The sequence below is a fragment of the Elaeis guineensis genome, chromosome 1 (genome assembly GCF_000442705.2).
Source record: "Elaeis guineensis isolate ETL-2024a chromosome 1, EG11, whole genome shotgun sequence".
Lineage (NCBI taxonomy): Eukaryota > Viridiplantae > Streptophyta > Magnoliopsida > Arecales > Arecaceae > Elaeis > Elaeis guineensis.
This window is the reverse complement of record NC_025993.2, coordinates 109,153,957-109,178,956: the sequence shown is the minus strand read 5'-3', so window position 1 is coordinate 109,178,956 and position 25,000 is coordinate 109,153,957. Positions and strand designations below refer to the sequence as shown.

At 36.5% G+C, this 25,000-nt stretch overlaps 3 pseudogenes; 1 reads left to right on the top strand and 2 right to left on the bottom strand.

Annotated features, from left to right (window-relative positions):
- LOC140858530 (1-aminocyclopropane-1-carboxylate oxidase-like) overlaps positions 1-25,000 on the top strand; it is a 163,347-nt pseudogene that overhangs the window by 124,748 nt on the left and 13,599 nt on the right.
- On the bottom strand, positions 15,490-16,237 carry LOC140854757 (1-aminocyclopropane-1-carboxylate oxidase-like; annotated as a pseudogene).
- On the bottom strand, positions 22,631-24,049 carry LOC140858523 (1-aminocyclopropane-1-carboxylate oxidase-like; annotated as a pseudogene).

The window sequence follows — 25,000 nt, the reverse complement described above, 5'->3', positions numbered from 1 at the left end:
ATGGGTAGGTTGAATAAAGGCCACCACGATAAAAATGGAGAGAACCCTCTAGGACCCCGCTCAACCCACTGTAGCGACATAGCCCACTGAAGCCATATGGCCTACAGAAGCCAACTGAGGCTAACTCTAGGGAACCACTTGGCCTATTGTAGCTGACACAACCCATGTAGTCAGCATGGCCCACTGAAGCTACATGATCCACTGAAGCCGATTGGGGCTAACCCTCGGGACCTCACTCAGCCCACTACAGTAGACATAGCCCACGAAAGCCAACTGGAGCAAACCCTTCGGGACCCCCACTCATTCCATTATAGCTGATATGGTCCACTATAGCTGACATGGCCCACTAAAGCTAACTAGGATAACCCTCTGGGGATCCCACTCGCCACTATAGTCGGCATAGCCCACTATAGCAAACATGGCCCACTAAAGCCAACCGGGACTAACCCTTTAGCAATCCCACTCAGTCTACTATAGACGACACATGGCACATAGAAGCCAATAGGGGCTAACCCCCTAGAGATGGCTACAACGGCAAAAGAGTAACTAGTGATGGGATGATAGAAAAATGCCCACACAAGTGGTCTACTCATATAGATCACCGATGGTACAGATTTGGCCATCGAGCTGCCAAATTCTACCAATGGCCAGCATTGGGAGCAACGGATGTCGTGGCTATTTGTCACACCCTTATTTGATCGAACCGCATAGAGTGCCTTGGAGCTCGCCATCACCTAACATGTGGCGAGTCTCAGTGAACCTAAGGATAAATCTGCAAATTCCTTCTTGTTGAAGCATTGTCCCTTGACTCCTTGAATTCCTTCATAGTAATGGCGACATGGGATGTGAAATGACGCATCATCAATCCTCAGAAGCTTATTCTTCCAAAACATAGCAAGGCAGATGTTCTCATGGAGAGATTGGGTCGACAGTTCAACTATCAAGGCGATAACTTCGTTCATCCAAAATCAAAAGATCACTTTGAACTCGAAAGTGGGGGGCATCTGTTGGAAAGTGACCTACTGACCAGACCAATCATTCCATGAGCAGCATCCAAAGTGATTTGACGAAGCCACACCAAATGGGACCTAGACCCCACACCCATTTCAAATCATTAACTCCATCAATTGCCCAAATGAAGCCTTGGACTAGTGGAGAGATTTTTCTCCAATGAAGAATGATAAGAACATGGCCTAACAGCCTAGAGAATCAAGTCCAACAAACCGATAGATTTTGGCCAACAGCCTACGGGCTCAAACTCCATATAAAAGATGTATGATGGGGACCCTCTGGTAAGGACAAGCTAACTGAGAAAAGCAAAATCAAAAAAGTTGAGAGGAGGAGGCTTATTCTCCACCACCATCTCTCTCTCTTTTCTGCTGTAGCTAACTTAAGCATCGAAGGATTCTCTGTCGAAATACCTCGATGAGTACGGACTTTCCTTGTATGTTCTCTCGATGTCCTAGATCCTAGATGGCATCCAGCTCCAGCTACATCAACACTCTTTTGGAGCCTTACAGCAATAGTTTCCTCAGATCAAGTCCATGCATTCCAACAATTTGTGTAGCCTTGCAACTTCATTTGCAAACTTTTTTTTTGCCTCATGAAAGTTTGTCTTGTGTCCACTAGATCACTAAGATTAAATTATATTCAAGAACTCAATCTACAAAGTGTTAGTACTTTGGATTTCCCTACTCATTAACAAAAGCTATTATCGATCATCCCAGCAAGCCTGAGTTTTCTTATGTTGCAGACGAATTAAAAAGCCATCTAAGTTTGAATCTTTATATAATTCTTTCTACATTAGAGATATATTCTTTCTTTTCAATTGCATTCTTTCCTTTTTATTTTTTTTTTAAAGGAATGAGATTGGAATCACATTTCTCGCTACTAATTTCTTGCTAATGAATGATAGATGACAATTTAACAACTCTTAGAGTATTCTTGCTTAGTTAATAAAATCTAAAGATCCCAAAGGCAAGGATACCTAGAAGAATGAAGAGCAATCAAATATGAGACAATGTGATGTTGCAAGGTAAAAAAAATTGATCAAAACTGTCATAACTTAGGGTGCATTTAGTTAGCCATTAAATTTTTTTATTTTTATTTTTAAAAATAAAAATTAAAAGCAATATTTGGTAATATCATGAAAAGCAAAAAGTAAAAATCAAAAAATTGCTTTATATGCAAAGCAAAAATTTTTTACTTTTCAAAACTTACTTTTCTACTTTTTTTGCTTCCTAAAACTTGCTTTCCCACGTCTAAAATACCAAATCAAAAAGTAAAGAGCCCGAACCCTTCTCCCTCGTCAAGCTGTTCACCTCCCTACCTCCTTCTCCCTCCTTCCCAAATCCTTCTCCCTTGTGAGCTCTTTACCTCCCCATCCCCTTCTCCCTCCCTTCTCCCTGTTCTTGCCCCCCCGTCTACCTAGCCGATGAGCTTGAACAACACTACGCTCTCTTCTTGACGAGTGGAGAAATCCCTTTTTGGCCTGTCCATTATCATCAAGCCCTAAGAAAGGAGGTATTTCTCGGATTCTATATTCTCCTCAGAGATTAGATGATTTCTCTCTATTTTTTTGAGATTTTCGATCGTTCAAAGTTGGATTTGTTTTGGGGTCTTTTCATTGTTGTATTCTGATTTATGATTGGTTTGTTTTTCTTATTGTTCTTTGCTTCGAATCAGATTTTGGGATGTGAGTTCGCTTGCTGAGTTAAAAAGATTAGATTTTGATGTGTTTTTTAGGGGGATTAAGGGTGGGGTTTAGATGGGTTTTTGGGGAAAGAGATGTGTTTGGGCTTCTATTGGTTTCTTAGCACCAAGCTCATGTTCATGTATGGAAAATCTGGGCATCTATCATCTGCTCAACGGTTGTTCAAAGAAATGCCCCAAAGGACAATCTTTACATGGAACGCCCTTATCGGAGTGTATGCCTCCCATGGCCTGCCTTTTAAGGCCATTGAACTTTATCATGAAATGTGGATATCGGGGTTAATGCCCGATGCATGCACTTTTGCTTCTGTCCTTAATGCCTGCAATGGGCTTGAAGATATCCATTGTGGAACAGAGATTCATGATGTGGCGATTAAGTGTGGTTTTGACTCCACCACTTTTGTGGCCAATGCACTATTTTTCATGTATGCAAAGTTCGAGCAGTTTGATTCTGCAATGTTGTTGTTTGAAAAGTTAAATGGTGCTTTTTGTGCTCAATGGATGGGCAATAATTTAGGACATGTCATGCATACATAGGAAACTCATTGCTGCAAGTACACCTCATTATAATTTGATTCACGTTCTCTTGGTTACTCAGCACATGTGCATTGCACCAGTGTGACATTCTTTAATCCATCTCTCTTAAGTGATCATTGTCAAATAGTTGTCTTGGTTACTCAGTTGTTTTATGTTAATGGGACTTTACATGTGTTAAGCTTTAAATGTTCATGTTGTATTATGATAGGTGATCACTATCGTAGGCGATTAAAAATAAACTTAACTCAAACTATATAGATAGGATGAGTCAGGATCGTATCCATAAGGATCAGAGGAATGAAATGTAATTAACTAAACAAAAGAGAAAGTTTGGATTCTTAAAAGTTGATAATATTTTAGTTAATACTAACTAATTTAAATCAAAAATAAAATTGAGAGATAGATAATGAAAAAGATGTCTTTAGATTTTTAGATGATCACAGACATAGATTCTGATATTTATTCTGATCTAAGCAATTAAATCATAATCAATTAAGAATTTTGCTAGTCAATCCCAAGCATAGGCTATCTTGCTGAGTACAAATCATATCCTATCAAGATCATGGCCCGTCCCACAAGTATAGACTATCAAATGATTAAATTATACAGATCCTAATAAGTTATATAAATATCAAATCCTAGAATAAATTACTTTTGCTGAGCATGGGTCATATTCTGTTATGATCATAATCCATCCCACCTATAGGTAACTTATTCAGAAAGAAATTGAATAGAACTTGAAAGTATTTTATTAATTATAGAGACTAGAAAATAAATACATAGAAGTATATAAGGATATCTATATCCCTCTACAGATTGCACTTTAGCTAAGCATGGCTCATGGATATATCTTTTAGAAGATTTAGAACCTTATTACAGCACCTTCTCTTCTTGAAATAATTTTCTTCTTCTCCAGTCTTCCTTCAAATCCTAAAATAAAATCTAAAAAAAAAAAAAAAAAATTTATGGCCGACTGCCTACTGTTGCTGCCTCCCCTCTCTCTGTTACTGCAGTTTGGCCTTTTTATAGAGCAAAATCTCGATTGAAATCGAGTATGAGATGACTTTCACTCACCTTCAAATGCTTCAACCCACACCCACTGTCCGATCATGATCAAATGGCCCAAATCCTGTCTCAAATCATCCCAAATTAGGTTGGCATCAATCCTGACCATTGGATCAATTTTTAGATCAAACGAGGATCATTGATCAGTGCAAAACTTAGCCTAGACTTTTTCTTTCAACCGACAACCCTTTCCAACCATTCGATCATGAGCAAGAATGATTTCGAACCATTGGATCACATAATAAATGTGGGCCCCCACCGCTTGACATGGGATGGGGCTCTCTCAATCGTTCGATCCCGTGAGAAAATCACTGCCTACTATTTGATGGCACAAAAATGCACCCACTTGCCATACGCCGTGATAAAGACCACTGGTACTGTGCCAGTGGACCACGTGTAGACCTGGCATACATTGGTCTATGGATCAGCTGTGAACCAAACACTATTTCTGTAGACCCTCATGGACCACTTTGGCTGGTTTTGGGCTGTGAACCACAATGGATCGTGCAGCTTTGGCTGAGCCAGCTTCTGGACTTTTCTTCTTAATTTTTTTTTTTTTCTTTTCTTTTGGCTTCAGATCTTCATTCAGGGTTCAACCTGAGTCTGATTTGTGCTCAATTTTTTTTTTGAATCTATAAATTGAGCTCTTTGTATTGACAATCATCTTTCTCACAAAATATAAGTAAAAGCATCAATTCTTAAGGAATAAAGGTCAATTAGTATATATTTTGATGCTTTTATTGAGATATTTATTATATTTATCACATCCTCCAATTTGAACTTTGCTCGTCCTCGAGTAAAGAAAAGAATTAGTGTTAGATACCGTCATACTCTGAAATGAATATTTTATCAAGCAATTTTCTAAACAGTCTATTGATATTCAAAAGAACATTATTGAGATAGGTCATAGGGGTATTAATACTCACTAATATGATGGTTATATAAATAACAAAAATTATTTCCAAGCCTTTGCTAGATCAATTCCTACTTTTATCTCCAAATTATCAACTTTAATATAAGCAAGTGCCAAGTAACTCTTGTTCCTCCTTTTTTTTTTTCTTTGAAAGAGGCATCTTAACATTACTCACTTTTTGATGCAAACACCAATGCTTCCTGAGGGAAAGAGGCCTGATTACTCGTGAGATATCAATCTTTAGAACTTGCTCTTTTTTTATTTTTATTTAAAAGAGTAAAATTCTTTCATATTTTTTACTTTTTGATATGAGACTCAATGCTTTCTTAGGCAAAGAGGTCTGATTACTCAATAAAAAATACTCAAAACTTATTCTTTTTTTTTATATTTTTATGAAGGAACGTATAGATACCTTACTTATGCTTATAAAAAGCAAACTCTTCTTTGATTCTAATAGGGAGAGTTAGAAATACTAGAATGATTTTTGTTCTAGATTTAACCATTTAATATTAGATTTTCTTAATACTTGATCTCTCGATATTTCAAGAATTTTCTAGATGAACATCAATTATTATTTTTAAAATTTATTTGATTCAACCCAAATCTAAGGTAATTGTGTGCCTAAACACTAAATACTCACTTATTCGAAGATTTTTATTTTTTTTTTCATTAGCCTCACCCTCCAATTTAATTTATATTGTCCTCAATGGAGTAAGAGAACTAAAAGAATCGAACAAAAGAAAAGGAGAGAGTGCACCTGAGGATGAAATTTTTTTATTTTCTTTATTTTGCTCCCCCTAACTTAGCCAACATTATCTTGGATGGAGTAGAATCTCTATAAAAGACACTAAGCCAGACTTGATTAACCTAAACAAAATGCAAAAAATATGAATTAAAAAGTATGAGCTGGATTGCCTTCCAACAAGTGCTAAGTTTAATATCTTCAGTCACATATTTATTAAGACTACTCTTAAAAAATTAGATTACCTTCCAACAATGTTTGTTTAACATCTTTAGTCAGACACTATAAGGGAGTCCCACCTATAACCAACTTGGGTACATCTCTCAGAGTTTCAAAAGGATAGGCCAATCAGGAGGCCTTGTCATCATGGTAGTAAAACATCCATGGAATACTCTCAGATGATTAATCCAAATTAATAAAGTATACTTAGCAAGCATGCTGTACTAGATCTAAAAATATCAAAGTCAAGAAGGGATGGTCTTTGATGGACTGAGATCAGAGGTGATGATTTAAAAATTTCTCCAATCATTGCTTGATCTATCCCAATCCTAGTCTCATATACGATATGTTTCGGCATATTTTCTTTCTGATCTAAAGCCTAATATTTTTTCTAAATTAATATTAACTCTGTCTCCATACATCGTTTTAGCATCATAGAAAAATTTTGAAGGCAGTCCTCAAAAGTAGTACCAAAAATAGAGAAATCAATCATAAACATCTCAATATCGTTAACCCTCATATCAGAGATATCCCATCCAACAGCTTCTTTATATACTTGTAGAATATCTATAAGTTAGATTTTCTGGTTAAGAATTACTGGAAGAGTGTCAGTGAGTGCATCAGGAAGTGACTTCAATTCTAGAGTAGTTGGTGATTCTAACAAGAGAGCTGTTGGAAGGCGAGTGGTAGCTCATATTTTTCGATCTCAAGTGGGGTGATTTTGGGATAGGGCATATCTACTAGGTTATTTTTTTCTATAACATATCCATCTTCATCACAATCATCTACCTCAAAATGAGCCTAACAAAGATTTAACGAATCTGAGGAAGAATTATAGGTCTAGCTTCCTTTATTGTGTTATTCATTTATGGTTCTTGAAAAGTTTGAATTAATTCTATTATTTCATCAATTTGTTCTTCCTTTCCATTAAAAAGAATGGGTGATTCTAGGTACTTGGGAATGAGATTATAGGTTGGTAAGGTGATGATGGAATTAGTTCGACCCAACTTTTTGATTCTTTTCTAATTATTTTTACCTCAGTCAAATAGTCTATATTGTTCATTTTGGTTATGCAAGTTGGTTATTCTATGACCATTTCATTCCTTAGAGTCATCATCGATTGTTCAGAAAAAGTTATAGGGACATTAAAATTTCTAGCTAGGTATTGTCACTCAGGATGACACTCGGATGACTAGGAAAGCCTCTTTCCTCCTTCTGATTGAGTGTGAGCACTAGCTTCTCTAGTTTTTTTAAGGATTGCATACAAGAGTGAAGGGTCTGACCACTGAGTTGATTGTTGAGTTCTATCCTGTCTAATGTTTGTTGAAACTCCTCTTTACGAGTTGGATCATAGTTAGTTGGAGAAGGTTGATCTTGTGGTAGGACATATCGTAATAAGGTGCATCCATGAATATAGATTCTTGTATCACTGAGATAACCATTGATTGTGGTTTTTACAAAAAATTTGATCGAGCCCCCCAGTCTGAATTATAGGCATTGAAGTATGGATTATTTGCTGATCTATGGCCATGTGGGTTTGATCTTGATAAACTTGCTCATACATAGACTCAAAAAATCGATGTGCGACTGGACATTCACTCACAAAGTGAGTGGGGCCCGAACATATTGCACAAACTTGTTGCGCAGGAAGATAAGATGGATAGGGAGAGCGTCTGATGGATTCTAGACGATCTAATTTATGAGACAACTCATCCAATCTACTGTTGAGATCTATCTCAGTTTATTCTGATTGTTCAGATATACAATCAATGGATCTAGATCAGAACAATCTTCTTCTTTTATTTTTATTTTTATTTTTATTTTTATGGATGAAGAGAAAAGAAAAGGAAAGATAGATGAGAAGAGAGTTTAAAGATGAACCCTAAGAAGTCCTAAATCTAGAGATGATAGAGAAGAATCTTTTAATTAGATTTAAATTATTTATTAGTAATCAAGTTAGACAATCAATCCTAGCTAAAAATTATCCGAGATCTAGACAGCTCCAACTATCAAGATCACCTTCAAGCCCTCCAAGTCACAGATCAGATACTCAACTAACCAGGTAAGTATAAGGTTGGTGGGAGTCCCCCCATTGCTTTCCTTATACACCAATTAACATTAGCCAGGCAAGCGAATGGAACCAATTAAATAATCACCTTTCTTCGGGATCTTGTCCCTTAACCACTTTTCTAGACATCAATCAAAATAGCTAATCCTAATCTGATCCAACTCTTAGAATTTCTTATCCTATTGAGCTCGAGAGTCTTTAGAGACCAATGTCTAATTGATTTTAGATTAAGATTTAGGTCAATGCAATATAAAGATGATGATTTGTGGGTCAAGGATGGATGATGAAATCTTCACCTTTTGTTGTTTATGAGTTATGCCCTTAAGGTATTTTATGGAAGATGCAATGCAATTAGGAAAGATGTCAAACATGTTAAGTTTTTTTTTTTTAATTATTATCCTTAAGTTTCTCTATATTAATTAAGTGTTATGAGATGTGTATTTTGTTTCTTTTTATGTTAGGTAATTTAAAGCAAGAAAAATATAAGATAGATTTTAATTAAGTTAATTAAATTTGAAAAGATTTAGAGAATCTAACTAAACGAGAAAAAATTATGCTAAAATTAAAAGACAACTAGATAACCTACAAATAAAGCAAGAAAACAAATCTACTTTCAAGATAGTAAATTATTCTAAACTATAAAAAATAATAAATTACTAAAAATAATAAGCAGTAAATTATTTACATAAAATAAAGTAACTATTGAATTATGCAAATAAAGTAATCTAGCTAAAAAGTAGTAAAGCAATATAAGGCATAAATAAATACTAAATTATTTTTTTTATTTTTTATTTTTAGTCAACACAACTATGCTAATGATCTTTGATAACAGTACCAAAATTTGATCACCATTGTAGACGGTCAAAAATAAATCTAACTCAAACTATATAGATAGGATGAGTTGGAATGGAGATCAGAGGACTGAGATGTAATTAACTAAGCAAAAGATGAAGTTTAGATTCTTAAAAGTTGGTAATATTTTAATTAATACTAACTAATTTAAATCAAAGATGAAATTGAGAGATAGATAATGAAAAAAATATCTTTATATTTCAGATGATCACAGACATAGATTCTGATATTTATTCTATCTAAGCAATTAGATCATAATCAATTAGAAATCTTGCAAACCAATCTCAAGCATAGACTATCTTACTGAGTACGAACTATATCCTATCAAATCATGACCCATTCCACAAGTATAGGCTATTAAATGATTAAATTGTAAGATCCTAACAGATTATATAAATATCAAATCATAGAATAATTATTTTTGTTGAGCATGGGTCATATTCTGTCACAATCATAAACTATCCCACCTATAGGTAACTTATTCAAGAAGAAATTGAATAGAACTTAAAAGTATTTTATTAATTATAGAGAATAGAAAATAAATATATAGAAGTATGTAAGGATATCTATACTCTCCTACAGACTACACCTTAGCCAAGCATGGCTCCTAGATACATCTTCTGGAAGATTTGGAATCCTATCACAGCACCTCCTCTTTCTGAAATAATCTTCTTCTTCTCCACTCTTCCTTCAAATCTTAAAATAAAATCTAAAAAAAATAAAGAAAAAGAAAATTTGTGGCCAACTACCTACTATTACTACCCCCCCCCCTCTCTCTATTGCTGCAATCTGGCCTTTTTACAGGGCAAATCCTGTTGAAATCAAGTATGAGATGACTTTCACTCACGTTCAAATACTTCAACCCACACCCACTATCTGATCACAATCAAATGGCCCAAATCCCACCTCAAAACATCCCAAATCAAGTCGGCATCAATCTTGGCCATCAGATCAACTTTCAGATCAAATGAGGACTGTTGATCAGTGCAAAACTCAACCTAGACTTCTTCTTTCAGCCAACAACCCTTTCCAACCGTCCGATCATGAGTAGGAATGATTTCGGATAGTTGGATCGCACAATAGATATGGGCCACCACCGCTTGACATGGGATAGGGCTCTCTCAACCATCCGATCCCATAAGAAAGCTACTGCCCACCATCCGATGGTGCAAAAATGCACCCACTTGCCCATGCGGCGTGATAAAGACCACCGGTACTATGCCGATGGATTGCATAAAGACCTAGCATACATCGGTCTATGGACCGACTGTAAATCGAACACTATTTCTGTCGACCCTTGTGGATCGCTTTGGCTGGTTTTGGGCTGTGAACCGCCCGTGAACCACGCAGCTTGGGCTAGGTTGACTTCATAATTTTTTTTTTCTTTCTTCTAGCTTTGGTTCTTCATTCGAGGTCCAAACTGAGTATGATATGTGCCCAATTTTTTTATTTGAATCTATAAATTAAGCTCTTTGCACTGGTAATCTTCTTTCCTGCTAAACACAAACAAAAGCATCAATTCTTAAGGAATAAAAATTAATTAGTATATATTTTGATACTTTTATTGGGATATTTATTATACTTATCAGCAAGTCAGTTCTGTAACAAGTTAAGTACTATCATCCCTCCATGTAATTTATTTGGCACCAAACAAAAGTAAGTCCGAGCTTCTAAGTAATAATTAACCATATAATAAGCCTCTAAGCATGTATGCTTCTAGATATAAATCAAATAACTTTAAACATTATAACTGGTTATATAGTTGCTTAAGATTATGGCTAAACTATCATTTCAAAACCTGAATTTTTAGGTAATGTTTATTTTAGGACATTAACTCTTCGAAATATAAAAAAGGATAAATTCTTTGAAAAAAGTTTTAGATAAGGATGGAGCGCTAACGGTGTTAGAATTCATTAATAGAACGGGTCACATGGTATTCAGGTTATTCACCTTATATCTAATATGGCATATCTTACCCTTAAATTTTTTCCAGTCTTGCCTTAGCTTTTGTTGATTTTTCCAATGTTTCCCCCTTATTTTTCCTCTATTTTTCTCATCCTCAAGAGTCGCAACCAGGTTGGAGTCTTGGAGTGGCCAAACAAGGAAGCCAAGAGCTAGGGCTTTGTGTTGATTTTTCCATGTGTTTTCCCCCTTTGTCCTCTATTTTTCCCGTCCTCAAGAATCGCAACCGGGTGGGAGGCTTGGAGCGGCCAAACAGGAAAGCCAAGAGCTTGGGTTTTGTATTGATTTTTCCATGCTTTCCCTTGTTTGTCCTCAATTTTTCCCATCCTCGAGAGCCCCAATTGGGTGGGAGGCCTAGAGTAGCCAAATACGGAAGCCAGGATGATGGCTGTGATTTTATGTTGGGTATTTTTTCCTCAAGAGCCCCAATCGGGAGGGAGGCTTGGAGTAGCTGAATACAGAAGCCAGGAAAAGAAATAGAGAAATCACTGGGGATATCAAAAAAATCAACAAAAACAAAAGAAAAAATGGAAAAAAATTTAGAAGGTAAAAATCTTTTCCCATGAAGATTGATCAACTTTTTTTTTTCACATCTTTTTCTTTCTCTTTTAGATTTGTGGGAAGGAGAGCAATGAGGGAGATCGGAGGGGCTTCTTAGATTTCGGTTGGGGGTTTCTCAAGCATATCACAACATAAGAAAAATCAAGGAAAACAAAGGAAATACAGAAAAAATTAAAAGGTAGGATCTCTTCCTGCATGGATTGATTATATCTTTTTTTCCTTCATTTTCTTTCCACACCTGAGGTGGGCGGAAGTGGGTGGAGTTCTATGAGGGGGAAGGCGACAGCGGAGATGGGCGGAGGTGGCCATCTGCGAGAGCTTGGTAAGGAGAAGGTAGAGGAGGTAGAAGGGAGAGGGAGAGGAGGAGAAGAAGGCAGAGGTAGAGGCAGCAGAGAGAGCTCCAAGCCCTTTTCTCTTCCTTTTTTTTTAATTTTCTATCTTTTTTTTTTTTCTATATCAGATGGAGCCATGCCACATCAGATTTAAGGGACTATAGTGCAAGTCGAGTGACCTATTTTGTTAACACCCTCTAATAGTGTTAGCTCTCGTTGTTATCCAAAATTTTTTAAAAAAGTTTGTCCTTCTTTGGGATCTCGAATAGTTAATGTCCTATAGTGAACATTACCTAAAAATTCAAATCCTAAAATGATAGTTTAGCCTAAGATTATTAATTGCATATTGACAAGTTCTATAGTTCCACCACCATTAGTTTTGAAGATGCTGTAGTATATTCTGCAAATTGGACAATAGAACAGGAAAATATATTCATAGATTTAATGATGGAGCAAGTTCAAAAAGGGAATAGGTTAACCACAATATTTACAAAGAAATCTTGGAAGGAAATGCATGCCAAATTTTATATGAAAACTAGAAAGAAGTATGAGTTGAAGTAATTTCAGAACAAGTTCAATTAGCTGAGGAAGTACTATAGAGTTTTTACTGACTTAAAAAAGTTATCGATTGGGTTTGGATGGCATCCAGTCTTGAAAACTGCTATAGCTCCTAATAATATCTAAAAAAGTTACATAGCTGTAAGCAACTATCTGTTTTCCTTTTCTTTCATACTTTTTAGAAATTTATTATGTTTTTGCTTAATTAATTCAATCTTGTATGTCTCACCTATGCATTTGTTATTATAGGTTCATCCAAAAGTGAAGCGGTTTCGAACTTCCACTTGTCCTAAGTATGAAGAACTCATACTAATATTTGGGGACACTATTGCTACTAGTAAAGAAGTGATGGCAAGCACTCAAGATATGTCAGATAACAGTGATTCTCAAAATGAGCTTCATCTTGATGATGTTACTGTAGATGGAGAGTCTAGTGGTTTAAGAAACCATCATCGACCAAGAGATCCAATCTCTACTGAGAGTGTCCATTGTGTGAGGAGTCAATCAAAGTTTTAGAGTTAGCAGATGCCATTAGATCACTAACAGAAACTAACCAGGCAAGGAACAATATAATGATGCAATAACATACAGCTGCAACTTCGAGGTATGGACAGTACTCAATTGCAAATTGCATTAAAGTTTTTGAAAGCATTGAAGGAGTGAGTATGCCTACATATTTGAAGGCAATTAAGAAGTTGCAAGATAAGAGATGGAGAGAAATATTTATTGAGATGTCAAGTGAGCGTAGGTTGGGGTGGTTGGCAAGTTTGTTGGATAGTCATGTAGCTTTTAGTTGTTTAGGTAGACTTCAAGTAGTAGAATATTATATTAGGAATTATGAATTTGTAGATTATGCTTTGTTTGGATTGATAATCTATGGCCTTTTAAATTTTATACTATGGATTTATTATGTTTTATAGATTTTGCATCACTTGAATTATGTCAATGCTAATATTTGTGTATTTATTTGCTTTTATAGTAATAGGAAATGGACAGTGATGTAAAAATGGAAATCAACTTAGAAGTTGAAAAGAATTGAAATACTTTTGATTCTAGTAATGGAGAGAAAATAAAGTACTTTTCTTTATTTGATGAAAATGAAGATGATGCTATAGAGCTTATTATTGTAGCAACAACTGAAGAGTACTATAATTTGTATCTATACAAGCAACCATATAAAAATGATAATTTGATCTGTGCTGAATATATTATAAGAGTAATTCTTGAGAATCTAGACAGGTGTCTAGATTTATTTAGGATAGACAGTCGTGTGTTTCTTGACTCTTGCTCTAACTTGAGATAAAGAAATCTATTGTATGATTCATGATTGTAAGTGTTGAAGAAAAGATTGCTATATTCTTAATGACAATTGACCAAAGAGAGTCAAATCGGATAATGGCACATTATTTTCAGCATTCTGGATAAATAATTAGTCACCATTTTGAAAAAACACTAAAGGCAGTTGTTCAATATGCAAAGAAGCTTATAATGCCACCTTCTTTTGCTGAAACTCCTCTAAAAATTTGCTATAATTCCAAATACTATCCTTATTTCAAGGCACTTTCATATGTCCATATTATTTTTAAAGTTAATAAAATTATTTTGTTATCTTGATATCAAGTAAAATAATTAATGTGTAGGATTGTATTGGAGCTATCGATGGAACACATGTTAGTGCTTATGTGCCCTCTAGTAAGCAAATTTCTTATCGAGGAAGAAAGACCATAATAACTCAAAATATTATATGTGCTTTCTCATTTGATATTTTGTTCACTTTTGTCCTATCTGGTTGAGAAGGTACTGCGAATGACTCTCAGATTTTTGTATCAGCAATCATAAATCCTGAATATAGATTCCCTAATCCATTAGAGGGCAAGTACTATATAGTTGATTCTGGCTTCGCAAACATGCATGGCTATCTTACATCTTATCGAGGTGAACATTATCATTTTCAAGACTATCACGAAAGGGATCATCGAACAAAAACAAGCAAAGAGTTATTCAATTATTATCACTCATCTCTGTGAAATGTTATTGAGCATTGTTTTGGAGTATTAAAGAAGCGGTTTCCTATCTTAAGAGAGATGGCCCCGTATTCCTTACAAATGCAAGCACGAATTGTTATAGCTGCATGTGTAATTCATAATTATATCAGGAAGAAGGCACAAAAGGATAGTATCTTTATGGAGTATGCAGATGAAAATATGATTGTTGAAGATGAGGTTAATGCCCCCAGCCAAGCTGCTACAAGTATTGATAGGACTACTAGCTCTCGATGAGAAATGGGTATAATTAGAGATAGAATTACTAATAGATTAGCTCAAGCGTATGATTTGATTGAGTAATTTGAATTTTATATTTTTAATATGTAAAATAATAGCAAAATATTGTGTTTATCAAACATGCTTTTTGCCTTTTTTGCTTTTTGCTTTAGTAGTTACCAAACATGCTTTTTGCCTTTTTGCTTTCGCTCAATAACAAAAATAAAAAAAAAATATTTTTTTTTAAAAATCAAAAAATATAACTAAACACACCCTTAACTAGTCCGTGATCTCAAGAGTACAAAGTGAGCACTTTTTCGGCAACAACACAACTTTTGTAACAAGAAAAACAACAAGACAGCTTTATGATCGGCCTAGTACTACGATGTTACAAGTTTCAGCCTAAGGAGCAAAGGTTTGAAGCAGTAGGAGCCGTGTGAAGGTAAGGTAGATGCTCCAAATGAACATGAGAAACAAGGTTACATGGATTTAGTTTTTTTCTCAACCAATATAAGTGTGAACAATGACTCAACAACAACACAGGTTTATGATCGGTCTACTTCCCATGCAAACCAACACAGGACGTCTCACTGTAGGACTCAACATTGACACTTACGTTGGTTGAAAAAAATTAAAACATGGGTTGAAAAAAAACTAAATCCATGCAACCTTGTTTCTCAAGTTCATTTCTAGCTTCTACTTTGCCTTCACATGGACGCCACCGCTTCAAACCTTGGCTCCTTAGGCTGAAATTTCTGCTTGACATACACACCCATGTAGTCCCCAAACACAAACTTGGGGTACAAAGGTCGAGCCTCTTCTCCACTGGTTGCTGGAGATATGGTGGCCTTGAGGGAGGGGTGGAGCGGCAGTTACGTTGCTGGTGGCGAGCACACGGTGCCACACGCTCTTGTACCGCCCATTGCTGAGCACCTCTATCTGATCTCCGGTGTTGATCACAATGGCATTGGCTACTGGCTGGACATCAATCCACCGGCCATCTTGGTCATCTTGGAAAAGAAGGATGACACCGCCGGCATCGGTGCGGGCACCAAGACCTTGAACCAGGTCAAGGCGAGGGCATGGCGGGTAGTGGCTCACCTTGGTCCCGAAGAAATGCTCATGTTCTCCATTGCCAGAGAAAGCAGTCTTTATGCTGCCCTTCTCCAAACCTATGTTTTCATCCATTATTTCCACTAGTTTCTCAGCCAGTTTCTTGAGCTCTCTCCTGCACTCCTTCATGGTTTCCCTGCAAGTCAAGGAAGAAACATCAAACGCTTGAGGAGAAGGGTTTAATGAGGCAACTATGTTTCATGTTGACCGGGCAAGTGTAGGATCTTACTTGAACTCTGAGGGTTTGGATGGCCATTCATTGTCATCTTGGAGAACAAACACATCCTCCCAATCCACAATGTCCAACCGCTGACTTCTTTCTTCCTTGACGTATCTCAGCATCGCCAGTTCAAAATTGTAGTAGGAGGTTGATGAAAATTTGGATTATCCGTCCTCTTAAGTCAGGCAAAAGTATTAGTTTTTGGTCACTACTTTCTACATATTTCAATTTAATACATTCGACACATTATCCAGACTGCTAGTTTCTTTGCACCAATGTAGATTCATTTGGTTCCAATATTGTATGTTGAAGCATTGCAATAAGTCAACAAAATGGAATGTCCGTATTAGAAAGTGAGGTTCTCGAGGTCAGCCATAATATCTTGGCCATTTGGATCAAACTTAAAAAGATCTCGCACAATTTATAAGCAGCAAGGGGGAAAAAAATGAATCTCACATGCTGGACATGTGAAGCGGAACAGGACTCCTGACGGAGTTGCCTCCTCTCTCTGAGTCCAACATGAACAAGGATTCTAGGCTTGATAGAGCTCTAGATCTCAGTTATAAATCTCCTCTTATTTCAAAAAGCCAAGGATCTCAATATTTTATTCATAGAAGAATTTTTTGGTTCACTCATGACCCATGAGTTGATCATGAAACAAAACAATGAACAGGAAGCGAGAAAAAAGATGACTATTGCCCTCAAATCCACTGTAAAAGATGAGAAAGATAGTGAGGAACCAAAAGAAGGAGAAGTTAATGAGGAAATAGCTCTCATCACCTGAAAATTCAAAAGGTTCGTAAGAAAAAAGAGGTAAAATTCAGAACGAAACCTTTCTCAAAAGGTGAGCCAAGCAAGGAGAAGGAGAAAAAAAAAGAGCAACTCATGTATTATGAATGTAAGAAGCCATGGCACTTCAAACTTGATTTTCCTCTCCTAAAAAAAATTTAAAAAAAAAAAGATCAAGAAGAAGGTAATGATGGCTAGTTAGGGCAATGGTGAAGACTCAAACTCCGATGAAGAAATGTATAAAGTGACAAATTTATGTCTCATGGCATACAAGAAGAGGTAACATATGAAAATAAATTTGATTTTACTTTTGATGAATTGCAAGAAATATTTTATGATCTTTTAGATGAATTTAAAAAAACTTAGCTTAAAAAATAAAGAACTAAAAAAAAATCTAATCATGCACTGATTAAAGAAAAAGAAGATTGTTTGAAAGAAAAGAATCTTTACTCAAAAAAAAATCATGACTTAAATAAAGTACTCCCTCAAAACAGTCACCCCTCGTACTTGATTCATCACCGATGAAATCCATGGGTTTTCCTTTGTTTTCTGACAAAGTTTCTTCAATTTTCGCCAGAAAAGAGAACCTAATATCTCGCTAAAAATTGAGGTTGTAGAACCCTGAACCATTGCTTATTCCTTTACCATCCTAAGGCCACCATTATCGATCGATTTGGAGCTGGTTGATTGCCAGATTTCCTCTGGATTCTTTTGAATCCTAACCTTCCCTGTTTCCTTCCTCTTCTTTCTTCCACTGGACCGGCCATCATCGAACAGACGGGGCTATGCTTTTGTTGCCAAGGGTTGAGCCAAGTCACCAAAGGGTCATGCTAGTGTCGTAACCACTATTGTGGGGAGCCGCACCGTAAGGGGGTGGCCGGCCTGAAGCCCTTTCTCCTTCCCCTATTTTTCATAGAAAAAAAACTAAGAAAAAAACAAGAAAAAAGAAAGGAGAAAAAGAAAAAGAAATAGGAAAAGAAAAAAAGAAAAATGTGGATAATTTTTTTTATTTTCTCTCTCCTATCTTTCTCTTTACACTATATTCTTTCTTTCTCTAGTTTCTTTCTTTCTCACTGTATAAAATGAGTTTATCTCTCTAGTTTCTCTCTTTATAATTTTCTCTCTCTTCATAGATTTTTTTTCTAGAGTAATATGAACCAGTAAAGGATCCAGATGTTTAGGTATACTCAGATTAACCAATTGACCTTGGGAGGTATCTTGGACCTATAATATTCAGATGTTTTTCCATAAAATTCTCTATGTTTGATCATATATGATTTTTATATTTTTCATAGACCGAGAGATTGATCAATTGATATACTTAAGTCTGAGATCGATAGACATAAGAATCTCTTTATATGATCACTTGTATATATATTTTTTTGTACATGCATAACGATTTTGGCTTTTTTTGGGTATATGATTCTTTATTATATATGTGTGTGCGTATGCTTTTTTTGGGTATATGATTCTTTATTATATATGTGTGTGTGTATGTCACATGTTGACTATTTTAATTGTTGGAAATATGATATCTGATATTTTGAATTGAGCAAGAAATGTAATACAAATTATTAAATGATCTATTGATTGTGTAAGACGATTTAGACTAGCCATGTGTGGATTGATGGACATAGGCCGAATTGTGACATCTTGGATTGTTAGTCATATGTCAAATCATAATATCCTAATTTGCTACTATAGATGGAAGCACAGATATTCTGATTTACCAATGCGGGCTAAACCACGGATATTCTAGTTTGCCATTATGGGCTAAAACATAACCGTAATTAGTCCAAACTGAAAAACAACTGTTGATTTAGAACATATTAATGAAACATAAATGATAAGTCATGTAAAACCATTGGTGATATTTATGATGAATTTGTCATAATATATAATTCGTGATATATGTTGAGTTATATTGTATGTCTGGCATGAGATTTTATGACTTATGATTTCTCTTTGATAATTACTCATTTATTTTTTTTGAATTGTATTATTATATTAGTGTATGTGAGATGAGATTTTTATTGAGCAGTAAAGTTTACAACTCCAATTATTTCTTTCCTTTTCAGAGTCACACGATGTATAGTATTGGATAGGTTTGAATGTAAAGTTCAAGTTATGGTATTATTTTATAAGCCTTGTATAATCTTTAGGGCATCGCTCTAGGATTCATGCGGCCACGTCATATGATTGACCCAGATGATGGATTCAGGGTGCGACATCAGCAATACTTAGTCAATCATTAGGAAATCTCTAGATTCAACTTTTGGTACTGGGCATCTATCAGAATCCTGCCTTTGGAGCTGAGGTTTTTCCATTTTAACGTCTTACCAAGTCAAAACTGCATGGTGGATCAAGAATGGATTTCCCTTCCTCTTGGTCTATTGCTATATTTCCTTGCGCAACTTTACAGTGTTAAATGATTTAGTTGTAAAATTAAAGTTTTGCATTATTATGGCGTGTATTTTGTTGTCTAGATAACTTTCACATGAGAAAAATATGGTTGTGCATCTCTTTCTTCCCTATAATGTGAACAATATAAGGATTTCTGGGACTGCTTAACGTTTCCCACTAACAAATAATCATTTCAACTAAGACATAATGTCACTATGAAATACTATGTCAGAACAGGTGTGAGACATCATGCACACCATCCATCACATGATGAATGACTGCACATGGTATGCATCGCACAGCCCACTGCACGAGGGCCCCGGTAGAAAGAAATGCCCATGTGGCCCTTCTTTGTGAGGAAGCACAGCGTCCTCATCTTCTCTTTAACACGTGATTTCTTAACTTTTTTTGTGTAATTTTTATGTTTTTGATGCGATATAAAAGTGGATTATAAGCATATATTTGTAATTAAAAGGAGGTTTGCTTGGTGGCTATCTTGGGCGGCCAATGCTTGCACCATGGAAGTAAAAATTCTCTGCTATAAGTTCACAGAGAATCAAACATATAGTGTTCATTATAAAAGGAAAGTGCAAAACCAAGTTATTTTTAAGCCTTTCTTTGTATAAGAATATTTATGGAGTCAAGCTCAAGACCTGCATTAGCTGTTTGGATCTAGAATATTGAAGCTATGTGATGATATGTTTTAATTGTCATAACTAATCCTTTTTTTTTCTTTTTTTTTATGCAAATCATCATAACTAATCTTAGTCAACAAAAAGCAAAAAGAAGAACCTGACCCTGAAGATTCTTCAACTTTTAATATTTTTATCACTTCGTCTCCTGAATTATGTTGTTCTGATGGTTTAAAATTTATCTTTCATAACTCTACCAATCACTGTGACATTGTGTTCATCCTTCATTTGAGAATGAACTGTAGTTCTATTGGGAATTTACACTCTACACTCCCTTTGAGTATTTAATTTTTACATGGTTGTGAATTGCTAACATGACGAGCATAGTTTCCTTAGAAGGCCAAGCTCTATTTTCGCTACTCTTCAGAGAATTCTTCATCTGTTCTTCAACTGACAGCATTTTTGTTCCTTCAAGGATTGAGACAAACACCAAAACCTCTGGAGGCGTCTGATCCCACTTGTGCAAAGTATGCCCTTATTGTGCGCTGTTATTGGTCCTGCTGCTAGCACATCTTGAGCCTACTGTTAGCATTGTGGCCATAGAGAAGAGTGTTGTTGGTACTAAGCAGAGTTTTTGTCTCTCAAGTTTTGCTCTCCTCTCTATCGTTGTTTGTGTTTTGCTTTCCTTCTCCTCTCTTTGTACATACTTGATCAATAAAAACCAGGTGGTCCTTCCAGGCCTCCTTTACCCATCAAAAAAAAAAAGATGAGCATAGTTTCCTTATATCAAGTCCATGCATTCCAACTTCAAGTAGCCTTGCAACTTCATATGCTAGCATTTTTTTCCTCACGTAAGTTCAGTTTTGTGACTTTGTATCCATTGGATCACTAACATTAAAATATATTTAGGAATTCAGTCCATAGTGTGTTAGTACTTTGGATTTCCCTGGTTATCAACACAAGCTATATTCTAAATCTTCCCAGCATGCTTGAGTTTCCCTGTTGCAGACAAATTAAGCAGCCAACTGTGTTTGAAGCTATAAATAATTCCTTCTGCATTAGAGGTGTTTTTTTTTTTTTTTTTTACTACATTATTTTCTGTTTTTCTAAAAAAAGAAATGGGATTGGAATCACTTTCATTGCTCCTAATTTTTTACTATTTAATAAGCCTCAGAACCAACCATAACTGATATAGTAGAACAGACCAATCAGAGGCCCACATGAGCTTTCCAGGAGCATCAACTCATCAGCTCTTGCCATGCGGCTAGCCTAGGGACATGCCAAGATGCCCAAATCCCTCTCCATCTGGTTACAACTGGCCTGCGATAGCAAACGATTTTCATAATTATTTGATACACAAGAATTGGTGTGTAAAAGAATCATCTTTCTGGAAGTGCAAATAGTTATCCAAAATAGCCAATTCATACGTCTTAAGATTCCACAATGATGGATATTGACCCTTGCCTATAAGAATCCTAATTCTTGAAACTCTCTGTGCTCCATCGCTCTAATTTCTTTGCCACTCATATAGATCTCTATTATTCTCTCGAGCTTATCTGACTTAGGCATTAGATGATCTCTCACTGGACACTCTCTGGCAAGTGGGTTCCCTTGTCTTTAGTGTTTTTACTAAACCAGACATTGGACCGAAGATTTAGCCACATCCAAGCCCCGACAATCATCGTCCACCATCAAAAGAGGCGTATCGAGATCTATGGCCAACTTCATAGATCCATTCATCATCTTGTTAAGCTCTCCAGTGCACCAACCAGCTTTACATTCTGGTCAGACTAGCTCTCAGCAGCAACACTGAAAGATAGATGATAATTTAACACCTCTTAGAGTTTTCTTGTTTAATTAATGTGATCCAGAGATTCCAAAGTCACGAATACCTAGAAAGAGGAATGAAGAGCAATCAAAGATGAGACAATGCAATGTTACACGATAAAAATAAGTCACAACGATAACAACTTAATTAGCCCATGGATCTGAAGAATACAAAGTAAACACTGTCTCAACAACAACACAGCTGTATGATTGACCTAGTATCATGTTACAAGTTTTTGCCTAAGAAGCCAAGATTTGAAGCGGTGGCGGGCAAAGCAGAAGCTGGAAATGAACATGAGAAACAAGGTTGCATGGATTTAGTTTTTTTCAACATATGAAAGAACATGGATTTAGTTTTCTTCAACCTATATAAGAACATGGATTTAATTTTTTGCAACCAATGTAAGCGTTAGTGTTGAGTCCTACAATGAAAGATCCTATGTTGGTTCGCACGGGAGCTAGACTGATCATAAAACTGTTATTGTTGAGCCACTGTTTGCTTTGCACCCTTAAGATAATGGGCTGATTAAGTTGTGACTTCTTTCTACCATGTAATTTTTCTGGATAAATAATTCTTTTTACCATCTAAGTTTGAGGCTATAAATGATTCTTTCTTCCTTAGAGATAGATTCTTAAGTTCTTTTTGATTGCATTCTTTTCTTCTTTTTTTTTCACACAAAAAAAAAAAGAAATGAGATGGGAATGACTTTTCATGCTCCAAATTTCTTGCTACTAAGATAGATGATTATTTAACACTTCTTAGATTTTTCTTGCTTGATTAATGCGATCCAAAGGTTCCGAAGGCAAGGATACCCAGACAAAAGAACGAAGAGCAATGCAGAGACAAGACGATGCAATGTTACATGGTAAAAAGAAGTAACAACATTCGCAACTTAATTAGCCCATAATCTCAAGAGAGCAAAGGGAACACTACCGACTCTTCCAAAAAAACAAGAAAAATTACTGATCACTCCAAGACCACACAATTTTATTATCGGTCTAGTACACGTTACAAACAATTAACTAGTGCAAACCAACGCATGACCACTCACTGTAAGACTCAACATTCGCACTTGCATTGGCTGAAAATAAATAAATAAATAAATCCATGAAACCTTGTTTCTCATGTTCATTTCTAGCTTCTGCTTTGCCTTCACACAGCCGCCACCGCTTCAAACCTTGGCTCCTTTGGCTGAAACTTCTGCTTGACATACACATCCATGTAGTCCCCAAAGACGAACTTGGGGTACAAAAGTTGAGCCTCTTCTCCAGTGGTTGCTGGAGCTATGGTGGCCTTGAGGGAGGGGTTGTAGAAGGATGCAATGGAGCGGCGATTACCGTTGCTGGTGGCGAGCACACGGTGCCACACGCTCTTGTATCGCCCATTGCTGAGCACCTCTATCTAATCTCCGATGTTGATCACAATGGCATTGGCTACTGGTTGGACATCAATCCACCGGCCATCTTTAAGGATCTGGAGTCCACCCACTTGGTCGTCTTGGAATAGCAGGATGACGCCACCGGCATCGGTGTGGGCACGAAGGCCTTGAACCAGGTCCAGGCGAGGACAGGGTGGGTAGTGGCTCACCTTGGTCCCGAAGAAAGGCTCATGTTCGCCATTGCCAGAGAAAGCATTCTTTATGCAGCCCTTCTCTAACCCCAAGTTTTCATCCATTATTTCCATTAGTTTCTCAGCCAGTTTCCTGAGCTCTCTCCTGTACTCGTTCATGGTTTCCCTGCAAGTCAAGGAAGAAACATAAAACACTTGAGGAGAAGGGTTTTTTAATAAAGCAATTATATATGTTTCCGGTTGACCTGTCAAGTGTAGGATCTTACTTGAACTCTGAGGGTTTGGATGGCCATTCATTGTCATCTTGGAGAACAAACACATCCTCCCAATCCACATTGTCCAACCGCTCAACGTTACCCATCTCCTCACCTTCTTGATCCACCAATATGTTCAACAACCGGACAGGGTTGGATTTCCTGAAGGCTTCAGCTCTCAGTTTGTAGCATTCAGAGCTGACCTTCTTCACGCGTTCGAGAAGCTCCACAGGAATCCCATGGTTCACAAGCTATCAACAACAAGAAGAAGGTTATTGAGAATATATAAATGACGACATTTTGTTCATGGCCTAATTGGTTGCTGCAGTGTTACTGACTAACCTGAAAGAATCCCCACTCTTCACATCCATTGGCGATCTTAGCCAAAGTTTCAGCCCTTCCCTCGCCATCCAACTTTGAGAAGTCGATGACCGGAATTGCCATGTATAATATCAAAGGTAGTTCTGGAGAGAAGATACGAGCCGAGAAGCTATATGGCAAGCTTTGGAAGTCTCTCTTCTGCAGTGGATGGAATTAGTGGCAAGGTTGGCATTTTATATTGCACATCCAGACGGATGGCCGTCTCAGTAGAAAGATGTGGCCGGCCAGGGGATAGTAATTAATCACATTAATCAGGCATTGAAGGCGCGGAAGAAAAATCGGCCGGTGGCTATGTTGGACAAAAGTCATCTGGGTCCCAGCTTGTCATTCCATAGACTTCGTCTCGCTGAGTAAGATGCGTAAGCCTTCTTTCCAATCTTGGTTTGACCTGATTCCTGAATGGTCTTAAATTCTATTTTAATCTTGATAGATAGACACATATGTATGTATCTATATCGGTGTGTATGTATGTAGATGGATAGATGCATATGTATGTATGCATGCAAATGTATAGGTCATGCCTAATTTTACTTAGTTCTAATCTTGTTCTGCTAGATCTTTGTTCCCCCAAGCTGGACTTAATCAATAATTGATGGCAACTGTAAAGCAAGAAGGATGGGATATCTTATATGTACTTAAATCCTCAAGTGTATTATTGCTAAATCTGCAGGAGGCATAAATAATCTGTGGCAAAATCTCGTACATTAGATGTACACGATTATTTAGATTTTATCATGTCTTTGATCGTATCATATTCCAAGATCATATAATTTTTTGAGCGATCATTTCTGATGTCACGCATGCTCTGAGGCAAAAACGAAGAGAATATCTATTGGAATAACCTTTTGTCGTCTAATGGTGTGGAAACAAGGTCCAATTCAAACTTTTCTACCGCTTTGCCGGCCCGGTTCTCTAACATGTGGACAATTGTATTTTACCGAAGCTTCGCAACACTTGCTAGGCCTCGATAAGCTTCCCACCCTTTGGGCTGACATGGTTGTGGGCATGCTATCCTCTTTCTTCTGTGAA